The following is an 8442-nucleotide window of genomic DNA, read 5'->3' as shown; positions in this document are numbered from 1 at the left end:
AACAACAAAGTACATAAAGGAAAATAAAGTTAAGAAGGGGACCAATAAGGTCCTAAAAGGATAGGTATAGCAACACTCAAGATACATCTACATAAATGCGTTATGATTATATCTAAAGTATAAATGTTGAAGGATATCTCTGTGATGTGGGGTACTGATATGCAAACAAATATGAGTCAGGTTACTGTAAGTGTGTAGCTGGACTGAATTAATGTCTAGTTGGAGTTTATAAATTAAGGGTTAACTTACAGCATCTAAGAAAATTTTCTATATTCTCTCCAAGGGGCCCAAATCTGGAGAAAAATATGTCTGGTACGTTGTTCCCAATGGGAAATCTCTTCTAGACGATATATTTGGTCAAGCCTATTAATCCAATGTTCCAGACTAGGGATATCAGATGACAACCAGAGTTTAGGAATTAGTAGTCTGGCTGCTACTATCATGAAAGAGAAAAGTGTAGATTTGCGGGACTTGGTTGCTCCAATACCAAGGCTGAGTAATTGTTATGTCCCCTGGACACTCTGTGTCTCTCAGGTGCCGCTGGCAATGCTGCCAGTATCTGCTCAGCAAGTTACACACACAGGCCGATATACTACTTAACCAGAGCAAGGTTTATTACTCGGAACATTATGGCATTCTTACATGGAGGAGTCTTATTCCAAACAGCTTCTGTCCTTATCAGATGCAATCCCTTCTCAGCCTCATGTGTCTGCTTCCGGTTCCCCTCACACACTGTCTGACTTCCTGGTACAGCTCCTCCTCCCCCATCATGCATCAGGAGAAAGAGGGTAAAGGTCACAGTGATCTATCACAAACATCACACCTCCTTTCCTTCCCAAAAAAAACAAACAAAAACATAACAAGAGAACAAATGTTGAACACATAACATAACAAGGCAAGCGAGATCAGTTCAGCAAGTAGTATCTCCAACTCAGTTCTGTGATTTCCGCAGCACTTCATGAGCCCTTTGTCTCTGTTCCCTGACCTCCAATGTGTCCCGTAAGATTTCAGCACTTTGCCAGCGCGGCGTTTGACGTCTTTGACGGGTAGACTTACGCAGAGGCACAGCACCGGGAGGGATAGAGTCAGTCAAAGGTTCTGGAGATGTCAGTGGGCGTCCCACAGACAAATCAGTCTCTGTAACTCCAGGCACATGTCCGGGCTCCTCAGGAATATGGCCACCAACCGGTTCAGGGTTTGGTTGTAAACTTGTGGGATCATGCCAGACACCATGCCATATGTCACCAGCAGAGTTCAGAGTAGACTCTGGTGGGTGGTTAGAAAGAGGGGTCGGTTTTGTCACTAGTGGCCGGCAATTGCGTTTCCTCAATTGTGAAAGGTGTCGCCGAACACAAATGCCTTCCTCCAGGCGGAAAAGGTACATTCTTCTGCCAAGAGTTCCATCAATAACGCCAGGAAGCCAAGGAGGCAAAGCTCTGTAATTCCGAGACCATACAAGATCACCGGCACGGAATCCCAGACGGCCCGGCGGAGGAGGCGTTGGTGACTGTTCCTGCGGATGAACTAAATCAAGTTTGGTGCGGAGATGCCTGCCAAACATAAGAAAAGCCGGTGACAGCCCAGTAGTAGCGTGTTTCGTGTTACGGTACATGATCAAGAATTCCAGCAGCTTCTCTTCTGACAGTCCAACCTGGTCCAGAGTGGACAGTAAGTGCTTCTTAAATGTCTGCACAAATCGTTCTGCCAGCCTATTTGAAGCTGGATGATAAGGAGCTGTTTTGTAGTGTTGGACGCCCAAGCCACTAAGGAAGGATTGAAACTCATGCGATGTAAATTGAGTTCCATTGTCGGAGACTATGGCTGTTGGCAAGCCATATTGAGCAAAGAGCTTCCTTAAGACTAGAATGGTAGCAGCTGAGGTAATAGAAGGCATTTGAAAAACCTCCGGCCATTTTGAATGCGCATCTACCACGATCAAATACATTTTACCATGGATGGGGCCAGCAAAATCAAGATGGAGTCTGGACCACGGTTCTGTTGGCCATGGCCAAGGTTGCAGGGTTCCTCTCTTTTGGGGTCGCTGGGCTTGACAGCACCCAGGACATTGAGCAACATAATCTTCAATTGCTGTATCCATTTGTGGCCACCAAACATAGCTCCGGGCTCGCTGCTTCATGCGCACCACACCAGGGTGGCCTTCATGCAGTATCCTTAGCATGGTTGATTGCAAGTACTGGGGTACAATCACTCTATTGCCCCATTGTAGGCAACCAGCATTAGTCACAAGCTCACATTTTCTGGCAAAGTACGGACGAAATTCACCTGAAACTCTCTCTGGCCATCCAGTCTGAACATAACAGAATATCTGAGACAGGAAAGGATCTGTGGCTGTATGTCTGGCAATCAGGGAGGTGGACATGCAAGATTGTGGCCTGTGTACTTCCACTACACGTACCTCTCTTAGTGGGTGGTCATCTCTTAGTGGCAATCTGGAAAATGCATCTGCATTTCCATGGGTATCATGGGAGCGGTATCTGATAGAATAAGCATAAGCTCCTAAAAATAAAGCGTACCTTTGTAAGCGAGATGCGGTTGTTGTAGAAATTCCTTTCTGAGGGTTCAGTATTGACAACAGAGGTTTGTGGTCAGTGATAAGTGTGAACTCCCGACCATAGATGTACGCGTGAAATTTTTTTGTGGCCCATACAATGGCCAAAGCTTCCTTGTCAATCTGGGAGTAGTTTTGTTCTGCTGAGGTTAAAGACCTGGAGGCAAAAGAAATGGGGCGCTCCGTGCCATCCGGCATGACATGGGAAAGCACGGCACCCAGTCCATAAGGCGAGGCATCACAAGCCAGGATGACTGGTTTCTTTAAATCATAGTGGACCAGAACTCGAGAAGACAGAATGAGTTCTTTTAGAAAGCCGAAAAGCTTCTTCACATTTGTCTGTCCATATCCATTTAGCTCTTGCATCCAGCAAGCGATGTAATGGGTAGAGCTGGTGTGCTAGGTTCGGCAAGAAACGGTGGTAGTAATTTAGGAGGTCAAGGTAGGACCTGAGCTGGGTGACATTCCGGGGGGTAGGGGCATGGGTAAGGGCTTTAACCTTTTCTTCAGTAGTGTGTAACCCATGTCGGTCCACCGTGTGGGCACAAAACTCCAGTTGAGACTTGAGAAATTCGCATTTTGAAAGATTGACACGCAAACCATACTTTTGGAGTCTCTCTAGCACAGCTTCAACATTCTTTCTGTGTTCTTCATCAGTGGGACCAGTGATGAGCATGTCATCCAGTAGACATTGGGTGAAAGGTATTCCTGCCAGTACCTCATCCATGATCCGCTGCCAGATGGCTGGAGCTGGGGCTATGCCAAAAACCATGCGGTTATACTGGAATAATCCTTTATGAGTGTTAATGGTCAACAGATGGCGTGAATCTGGGTGTACTTGCAGTTGCAGGTAAGCTTGCTTTAAGTCTATTTTTGTAAACTTTTGCCCCCCAGCCAGTGAGCCAAATAAATCTTCAAGTCGAGGCAATGGGTATTGATCCACAAGAAGTTGGTTGTTCAGAGCTACCCTGAAATCACCACAAATCCTAATGTCTCCATTCTTTTTCTTGACAGGCACAATTGGTGATGCCCATTCACTTCTATCCACTTTCGTTATGATCTTTTCAGCCAATAGGTGGTCCAGCTCTGCTTCCACTTTTTTTCGCAAGGCAAAAGGTACTGATCTTGCCTTACAAAAACGAGGTGTAGCACCAGGCTTCAAGAGGAGGTGGGCCATCTTTCCTTTTACGGTGCCCAAAGAGTCCTCAAAAACCTCTTTAAAACGTGACTTCAGGGATTCCACCCAATGGTCTACTTTAGAAAGCAATGTATATTGGGCAATGGTAAAAGGAGGCATGCCCAGGGCTTTGATCCAGTCCCTTCCATACAGCGGAGGACCTCCATTCCTTACAACATAAAGGCGTAGACTTTGACTGCGGTTGCCTAATGTAACAAGGGGTTTTACATAACCCAAGGGTTGTAGTAGTTCCTTGCTGTAGGTTTGTAGTGTGAGCTTTGTAGGTTTTAGCGGCAGGGACAGACCCGATGCCTTTAAATCAGTCCATGAAATGACAGACACAGCTGCCCCTGTATCAACATCCATGGAGACAGGACAGCCATTGAGTGTGACATCCACTTTAATCGCAGGAGTACTCCCAGCTACTTGAAACAGTCCAACATGCTGGACACATGTCTCCTCATCAGAGCTAAAACCGTTATTGTCCATATCCACACGGAATGTCTGTTTACGTCTATCTTTTGTGGTAGTGTTCGGGGAGCGAGAGCTGCGGCAAACGCGCCCAATATGACCAGTCTTTCCACAGCGAAAACAAACGACATCCTTGAACTTGCAAGCAGGCGCACTGTGAGTAGTGTTACCACAACGGTAGCAAGTCGGGTTCTGTGAGTAAACGTTTCTGTATGGCTGGGTCGCAGAGTCCCATGACGAGCATGTCACGGAGAGCCGTCTGTAGGTAGTCTCCAAACTGACAAGTGGCAGCTAGTTTACGTAAAGCAATGATATATGTCTTTATATCCTCCCCGGCCTGCTGCCTTCTACTGTAGAATTTAAACCGCTCTGCGATTTCTAACGGCTTCGGGTTGTAGTGTGTATGTAGCGTCTGAATTAACTCAGGCAGGGACTTAGAGGCTGGCTTGTCTGGAGAAACAAGGTCTCTGAGGGTTCCATATGCAGCTTGACCCAATGCAGTGAGAAAAACTGCAACTTTCTTTTCAACAGTCACATTATTTGCTTCCATATACTGTTCCAGCCTCTCCACCCAGGAGATCCATGACTCAGCTGCAGGATCAAATGGTTGAATAAACCCTATGAAGGCCATGTGTGCTAAAAATCCACAATCCTCGTCGCCACTGTTATGTCCCCTGGACACTCTGTGTCTCTCAGGTGCCGCTGGCAATGCTGCCAGTATCTGCTCAGCAAGTTACACACACAGGCCGATGTACTACTTAACCAGAGCAAGGTTTATTACTCGGAACATTATGGCATTCTTACATGGAGGAGTCTTATTCCAAACAGCTTCTGTCCTTATCAGATGCAATCCCTTCTCAGCCTCATGTGTCTGCTTCCGGTTCCCCTCACACACTGTCTGACTTCCTGGTACAGCTCCTCCTCCCCCATCATGCATCAGGAGAAAGAGGGTAAAGGTCACAGTGATCTATCACAAACATCACAGTAATAATCTCAGGAGTGCAAGGAAAGGAGGTCTGGCAAATCTGATTGCTGAGTTTGACAATATTAGACCACCATGGCTTAATTAGGTCGCAAGACCACCATATATGAAGAAAAGAGCCCTTTTCTTTACTACATCTCCAAAATATATTGGTGTAGTTGGGGTTATAGAGAGAGGTCTTATCTGGGGTTTTGTACCAGCGCATCAATATTTTATAGCTGTTCTCTTGAATAAGAATACACCTAGAGATCTTATGCGGGATGATCAAAATATTTGATATTTCAGAGGGAGTCCATTTACGTTGTAAATAGTTTTCCCAGAGCCCAATCGCAGCAGGTTTAACAGAAGAGGGAGGAGATTTAAGCTGTTTATATATACTAGATATAGCTTTGGAGGGATATAAAGAAGCTCCAATCATCTTGTCAAACCAAAGAAGATCTTGGGCAGGTGAGGTTTTTTTGGCAATAAGGAGCGATTCCTTTCTGATAAAGCTTAAAAGGAAAGGGTTTTTAATAGTAACCTTAAAAAGATCGCAAATATCTTGATCAGAAAGGATACCTCCGTCTTCATTGAACAGTTTTGAAACCTCCATCTCTAGTTTTTCAAGAGAGGGGGGGGACAACTATCTCTCAGTTCTTTGGGGGCTAGGGCGATCACATCTTTTATAGAGATGAGAGGGGAGGGTCAAAGCCCCCATGCTGGCCGAGAACCACCCCCAGACCTTTAAGGTACTCCGGATCAAGGGATTTGGTATAGAGCTAAGGGCTGGGGGGGATTTGTCGGCCAGAACCAGGGCCCGAATAGGGGAAGGTAGGAAAGCATTTTCTAATACTAACCACGATTTATGAGGGGGGTTCCTAATCCAATCCATTACCCTTGCGAGTTGAATGGCCTTCATATATATCTCTGGGTCAGGAAGTCCAATACCTCCTTTGGACCTTGGTTTGGTTAAAGTTTCGAAAGAGATACAGGATTTTTTCCCCTGCCATATAAATTTACGGATATACTTGTTAAGAGAGGAAAAATAGGATTTGGGGATTTCGATGGGAAGTACTTGCATCAAATACGTGAGTCTAGGTATTACCAGGGACATAAGAATATTTTTCCTCCCAAACCAGGACAAATAGGGAAAATTTTGAGATTCTAATTGGGTAATCAAAGATGCTAAAAGAGGTTTGTAGTTGAGTTTAAATAATTCTCCAAGACAAGGGGATAATTTCACTCCTAGATATGTTAGATGTTGGGTTTGCCAATTAAAGGGAGATTTATTTTGGAGAGATGCGAGACTGTGTGGGGAAAGGCCCATGTGAATTATCTGGGATTTAGATGCATTAACTTTGAAATTGGACAAGGAGCCAAAATGATTGAGGTTAGACAAAATTACAGGTATAGATATGAGTGGGTTAGTTGTAATTATTAGAAGATCGTCTGCGAATGCAGCCAATTTAAAATCATAGCCACTAACCTGCAGGCCTTTAATATCTGAGTCTTGTCTAAGGGACTGTAATAAAGTTTCCATCACCAGGACGAAAAGAGGGGAAAGTGGGCAACCCTGTCTTGTTCCATTGCTAATGGGGAAACTAGGTGACAATGTATCATTGACTGACACAGACGCCGAAGAATGGGTGTACATGGAAAAAATAGCATTGATAAATGGTACCGGTATTTGGAATTTAGATAAGGTCAGATAGATGAAAGTCCAATCCACTCTGTCAAATGCTTTTTTGGCGTCTGTGCCAAGCAAAACTAAGGGAGTGGATCTGTGAGAGGCATAGTATAAGGCATTTAACACTTAGGGGTAGAGAAGGCAAAGACAATACCACCAAACAAAACCCACTTGGTCTGGGTGGATTAATTGAGGCAGAAGGCTCTGCAGTCTAGTGGCCAGCACTTTTGAAAGTAATTTAAGGTCTACATTTAATAGGGAAATGGGGCGATAGTTCGAACATAAGGTGGGATCTTTGCCCTGTTTAGGGATAACTGTAATGATGGCTTTTGTCATATCTGCGGTAAGTGGGTGTTTATCTAAGGCCAGATTGTAAATTGGGAGCAAAAAGGGGAGGAGAATTTCTTTAAAAGTCAAGTAATAAGTTATGGGAAGTCCGTCTGGACCAGGGCATTTTCCTTTGGGAGTCGACTTGATGGCAGTTAATAATTCCGGAATGGTAAATGGTTTGGACAGGGATTCGTTTTGGGACAAAGATAGTGATGGCAGTCTAAGGGAAGATAAGAAGGTATTGATGTTGGAATCTCTATCTAATGAGGGATCCGGGAGTATAGTAGGGGGGATATTATAAAGAGACTCATAGAACTTCCTAAATTGATCTGCTATTTCTTTTGCTTTAAACAGAAGGGTGTTTTGAGGAGATCTAATGCTTTGGATGTAACGGGAAGTTCTTCTCTGTTTAATTCTCTGCATTGCAAATTTAGAGGCCTTATTTCCATGGGCAAAGACTTTTTGCTGTGCAGATATGTAATATTTAGCAGATTTCTCATTAAGAAAGTTCTTTAATTCCGTCCTGAGGGAGGTGAGTTCTGAGAGTTGTTGGGCTAATAGAGATTGTTTATGTGCTTTTTCCAGAATATGGATTTTAGATAGTAAAGTGGAAAGTTTTTTTCTCAGACAGTTTTTTAAGAAAAGAGCATAGGCTAATTAGTCTGCCTCTTTATAAAGGCCTTGTGGGCATCCCAAAGTATTTGGGGAGAAATATCTTTTTGGTATTATTAATTGAGAAGTATTCTTCAAGAAAGGAGGAAATTTGGGTTATGTGTTTCTCATTTCCTAGTAAGGATTCATTGAGTCTCCAATTGGATTTTTTATTAGATCTATTGGGTGGGTGTATATCGCAAAATATAGGAGAGTGGTCTGATAATGTTATATCTCCTATCTTGGCAAGTGAACATAATTGTAGGTGTTCTTTTGAAATAAGGATATAATCAATCTTACTATATGATTTGTTGGATGGAGAGTAGAAGGAGTAGTCTAGTCCCTGGGGGTTAAAACAGCGCCATATATCAGTGACACCAAGGTTTAGGAGTTTAGTCTGAAGAAAGTTGAGGGCTTTTTGGGAGATGGCTGATTTCTTGGAGGTGGTGTCTAGTAGCGGGTTAAAGGCTAGATTAAAGTCCCCGGCCAGAATAAGTATGCCTTCTCTATGGGTTTCTATTAGATCTATTAATGTGGAGAGCCAGCTGATCTGTTCCCCATTAGGAGCATATATATTCACTAGAGTATATAGTGAG

At 43.9% G+C, this 8442-nt stretch overlaps 1 pseudogene; it reads right to left on the bottom strand.

The window, feature by feature from the left end:
* Positions 1-931: 931 nt before the first annotated feature.
* LOC120999222 lies at positions 932-3866 on the bottom strand (annotated as a pseudogene).
* Between the last annotated feature and the right edge of the window lie 4576 nt (positions 3867-8442).

Source organism: Bufo bufo, chromosome 4 (genome assembly GCF_905171765.1).
Source record: "Bufo bufo chromosome 4, aBufBuf1.1, whole genome shotgun sequence".
Lineage (NCBI taxonomy): Eukaryota > Metazoa > Chordata > Amphibia > Anura > Bufonidae > Bufo > Bufo bufo.
This window is presented reverse-complemented; position numbering and strand designations above follow the sequence as displayed.